Source organism: Gekko japonicus, unplaced genomic scaffold, assembly GCF_001447785.1.
Source record: "Gekko japonicus isolate JY-2015 unplaced genomic scaffold, Gekko_japonicus_V1.1 scaffold36, whole genome shotgun sequence".
In the NCBI taxonomy this organism is placed as follows: Eukaryota; Metazoa; Chordata; class Lepidosauria; order Squamata; family Gekkonidae; genus Gekko; species Gekko japonicus.
In genome coordinates, this window is record NW_015164182.1 from 274345 (window position 1) to 279603 (window position 5259).

At 46.5% G+C, this 5259-nt stretch overlaps 1 protein-coding gene across 1 annotated transcript in view; it reads right to left on the minus strand.

The window, feature by feature from the left end:
- ZBTB8B (zinc finger and BTB domain containing 8B) overlaps window positions 1–3698 on the minus strand; it is a 33396-nt gene extending 29698 nt beyond the window's left edge. The window contains exon 1 of the mRNA XM_015408054.1: window positions 3650–3698. The gene's annotated coding sequence lies outside the window, so the exon portion shown is untranslated. The remainder of the gene's footprint in view (window positions 1–3649) is intronic.
- Window positions 3699–5259: the final 1561 nt, after the last annotated feature.

Consider the following 5259-nt stretch of genomic DNA (forward strand, 5'->3'; position numbering starts at 1 on the left):
ATAGATAACAATCCACACCCTGACAATAAATCTCAGGAAATTCTAGCCTTCTGATCTTCCCACCTATATTAAGCAAAATTCACTGGAAAAGACAATAAAGCTAGGAAAAGTAAAGGCAAACATGAAAAGAGGAAGACCCAACATGAGATGGACTGACTCAATAAAAGAAGCCACAAGCCTTCAGTTTGCAAGACCCAAGCAAGGCTATTAACAATAGGATATATTTTGGAAGTCATTAATTCATAGGGTCACCATAAGTTGGAAGCAACGTGATGGCACATCACACACACACACACACACACACACACACACACACACACACACAGAAGACAGCATTTGTTTTGTGTTTACAAATTAAACTGCCTTATGCCAAGCCAGACCACTCATCTTTCTAGTCTAGATCGAAATCTGCTACCCAAGATCCCTTTTAACTGGGAATGAACCCTGAATCTGTTGTGTTCAAGACATGTGCTCAGCCATTGGGGTAGAACTGAACATCAGCAAAATAACTGCCTGGCCTGAGAAGCAACAAACATGTTTAAACGTTCACCCCGACTATATTTTCAACAACCCTGGAAAGAGATGACCAGCAAAGAGGAGAGCTGGCCAGCAGCTGTGTGTGACAGCAGCTGTGCAGATGTTACTACCCCCCTCATGATACCACTCCAAGATGAAATGTGCACTTATTTATGGCATATGTTGTTAATGATAACAGATTAGCAGCCCATGAGCACTCCTAGTGGAAGAACGCTCCGCTTGTGGAAGCCCTCTTAAAACCATGATGTAGCTTTCTAGCTTTAAGATCCACCCTGCCTTCCACAATTATACACACAACTACCTGAGGAGATCAAATATATGAGTTCTTAAAATGGAGTTGGAAAGTAGGCTTTGGAGAGGGAGACCTAATTAATAGGCTTGCAGAATACAGATGTAGAGGAGAAAGGCTGGAACTGCCAGGAGATTAACATCTTGACCCTCCAACGTTCATCCCCGGAGAACGCAGAACTCTGAAAGGTGACCTGCTTATGCAAGGGGCATTAGGACCGAAGCAGAATCTAGCTCCTCTCAACCATGTGGTTTTTGCAGCATAACCCTCCAGGGAAAAGCCAACCAGGCCTAGGAACAAAGAATCTTAAGCACAGCCAGCAGAGGATAAACAGCCACCCCAAAGGGAAGCGGTTCAAGGAAAGAATCATTGCTTTCTCTCCTGCCGTGTTTTCATCCACCATCCCTTCCAGGTTCCATTCCCCTTTCCAACCAGTTGCCCCTGACTGATCCACCCCAAGTGTTTTATAAATTAACTGCTTCAAGAAAGAAGTCCCTGCCACCAACAAAAATGGCATAACTACCTGAGCATCCAAAACCACCTCACCAGTCATTTCTTACACATTTGTCCACTGATCAGAGGGGGGGCATTCTTGGTCCTTTGTCATTACCAGAATAAAGCTGACAATCACAATTGTACCACTGCACCCATTTTGCAGGCAGGAGAACCAAGACACAGAGATCAAGAGGCCACAACAGTCTACGAAACTGTCATTGTCATCTTCAAGTCAGACACCCCGGTATAAACCTTTCCTGGCTTTAAGCAGTGCTTTCCAGCCAGGTATGTAGAGAAGAGGCAGCCCGACAGTCCATCTTCCCTCCATCTTCTCATTCCACACACACAAAAAGCAAGATACAGTCATCACCAGTTTTTAGAACTGCACGTACATCTATGGACAGGGCAACCAGAAAGCTATATAACAAATATACAGTGTTGGGCATTGGAGAAGCAAGGGCTCAATAGCAGTAAAATAGGGAGTACCTAAGCATGTACAGGGGAGCTGTGGTGGCTCAAGTGGTTAAGACGCTGAACTGCGGGCTGTGGAAGGTCGGTAGTTCAGCAGTTCGAGACCCGAGTTGCCACATGACGGGGTGAGCTCCCGTCTCTAGTTCCAGCTCCTGCCAACCTAGCAGTTCGAAAGCAAGAAATTGCAAGTAGATAAATAGGTACCACTTCAGTGGGAAGGTAACACCATCCCCTGCGCCTTGGTGTTTAGTCATGCCGCCCACATGACCACGGAAACATCTTTGGACAGCGCTGGCTCTTCGGCTTTGAAACGGAGATGAGCACCGCAACCCTAGAGTCGGATTCGACTGGCTTTCGAGCAAGGGAACCTTTACCTTTAAGCATGTACAGGGTGCATTTCCTCAACCTCTGAATAACCATACATATATGGATTGTAGGGAACATTTTCCAAGTTAGAGGGTAAAGCTTCCAGCCAGACTGAAGCTGCAGCATTTTTCACCTTAGAAACTGAGCAATCAAAGGCAGGCAACATACATGACCATAGGATAGTGGCACTTAGTCATGTGGCATCTTAAAAATGAATGAGATTTTATTCCAAAGGTTTTTGTGAACTAGTGCCCACTTTGTCAGATGTAGCTTGGTGAAAACATTTATATATATTTTTAAAAAGAATAAATAGAAACGGTTGAAGTACAGGGTGAGATGCAATTATGCAAAATTTATTCCACAAAATCACAACAGCTGTTCTTGGCCATTTCTTGAGTTTAACTAAACTGGCTTACACCAGAAATGGCTGTGGAATCTAGGTTTTATCAAGATAAATAGCACAAAGGAAAAGTTGACCATGTAGGCTCTAGTCCACAAAAGCTCATGTTGGGATAAAATCTTGTCAAGTCTTTAAATTGCCACAGAGACACCTGCTTACTTATGCTACAACAGACAAACACGGAAAACCCTCTGGAACTGTAACCACAGAATGGCAGAGCTCAACAAGTGTCTCCCTCCCCTTTGAAGCAGGCTCTTTACGAATGCATAAAAGCACATCCTTTCCTCTTATCGGAGTACTTGGAGCTGTCCAGCGAGGTCAGTCTTGCAGGACCTATCCTGGGGATCTATGGGCCATGCATGTGCCTCAATGCCTGTACAGGGTTTCCTGTCCCTGTGGCTAACCACAAACAGCCTACATGCGTCTGGGATTATGGGAGAGTCTTCCAAGCATGTGTGATTTCCAAAAACTCTCCTGTCAGATATTAAGTAGCACAAACTGCCCTCCTGTTTTCTCACCACTGATCACCACCCTCTTAAGATGATTTAACTGGTGTCAAGTTCCAGCCTCGGCACATCCAAAGTAAAACCAGCAGAAAAGTGCTCCTGAGCACGTGCAGAGTGCACTTTCTTTCTTACTGAATCTTTGCGAGGTTAGAGGGAAGGGAGGGCTTCCAAACCAGATGGTATGATTTCTAAGCGCGACTTGGCTCCCAGCGCTGCCAACTTTTGCCTCTGACCCCACCTCCCGCCCGAAAAGCACCTTTACCTGGAACAGACACATTTCGCTCCATCCGGTGAAAGCACTGATCCCTGCAGACTTAAAGATTAGGGCAAAAGAGCCGACGGGGCTGGGGTTTTTCTGATCCACTAGCAACCTGTCTTCCCCTCACCCTTAAACCCGGGGGGGGGGGGGAGATGAGAGGCGGGTACCACCCAACACCAACACTCCCAGGAACAGCGGGGAGGGGACTGCGATCCACCTTGGCATTGCCCCCACTCTATGCATACATATATACGTGCACCCACCAACCCTCCCAGCCAGGGAAACTCCACCCTCCCCAATGCCACCTCTATTCCCTGCACGCTCACCTTCTCAACCGGTCCCTTGCTCTGCACAGCTCTACCTACCCTGACCACACACACACTCGTTTCGCGGGAGCCGCCCAGCCTCCTTGATCACCGCTAGTCGCCAATCACATCAGCCTCCAAGAGTCGACGAGGAGGCGGGCTCAAGCCACCAGCTTCGCAAGCGGCTGCGCTGCCTGCTGGGAGTTGTAGTTTGCTCAAGATTATGGGCCGTGGTTCATCTAGTCAGCATTCTGCTTAGAACAGTACCCAACCAGTTGCTGTGGTAAATGCGGTTGGCATTCTCCAGGTGGGGCTGGAGTTCTCCCGGAATTACAGCTGATCTCCAAACTACGGGGATCAGGGAAGCTCATGCTGGAAAGAATGTTGTCCTTTTTTAAGTTGTCCGTCTTTAAGGTGCAAGTGGACTTTTTATTTTGCTGGGACAGCTTACACCACTGCCTCTGTGCAGTCACAGAGGCAAAGGCCTGCGAGTTAAAAAACTAGTACCTCCAGGTTCCAAGGTACTAGTAAACGTTTGCCACGGGCTACCTCCAGACTCCCGTGGTGTCGCGCCAGTGCACGGCATTCCCTTCCTTTACCTGCCGTCGCCAAGGGAAGGACCCGTGGTGTGCCGCTGGCACGTCTGATCGTGTAATCATGGATCAAACTGCGCCGGTGTAATTAGCCACACCTCCCCTCCCGCAATATCAGGCCCGTGTGGCCTGCATAAGTTATTATGTTTGCCACAAAGGTTCCAAAGGGACCCTAGAAAAATGCTGCTATTTAGGAGTCTTGTACTCACAAAGAGGATTTATTGTGCCTTGTATGTATATCACTGTCCTTGAAAAAGATTGTATTCCATACCGATAAATTACTAGAGTCGGGTGGGATCAGTGTTTGTGAAATTGACAAGGTGCTGTTTGGGTATAGTGTTAACCTGCACTTTGATGTATTGTTGTGGTGCATCTATGTTTTGAAATACTTGACACCAATATTTATAAAGTAGTATAGAAACATTTTTTAAAAAATAAAAAGCACAAAATAGATATACCTTAAGTATGCATTTATCACACACAGTGTTATATATTTTTTCATACACACTCCATGTGGGGCCTGGAGATCTCCCAGTATTACAACTGATCTCCAGACAAAAAAGATCAGTTCCCCTGAAAAAAAAATGGCTGCTTTGGACGATGGAGTCTATGGCATTGTACCATGCTGAGGTCCCTCCCCAGGCTCCATCCCGAAAATCTCCAGGTATTTCTCAGTGCAGAGCTGACAACACTAATTACGGGAGAGGGAGAAAAAGCTCCCCTAGCCACTTTGTCTATCCCATGCATAATTTATTTAGTGTGGTGAGTGGTTCGAGGGTCACATGAGGAACTGGGAAACCCAGGTTCAAGTCCCCTCTATTCCATGGGAGCTTGCTGGGTGATTTTGGGCTAGTCACTTCCTCAGTGTAGCCTACCTCAAAGGGTTGTTGTAAGGATAAACTGAAGAAGAGGAAAATTATGCAAGTCTTCTTTTAATTGCTTATTGACTAAAGAAGAATTTCCTTTTGTCTGTCCTGTACCCATTGCCCATGAACTCCATTGGGTGCCCCTGAGAGTTTTAGTGTTATGGGTTGGGGT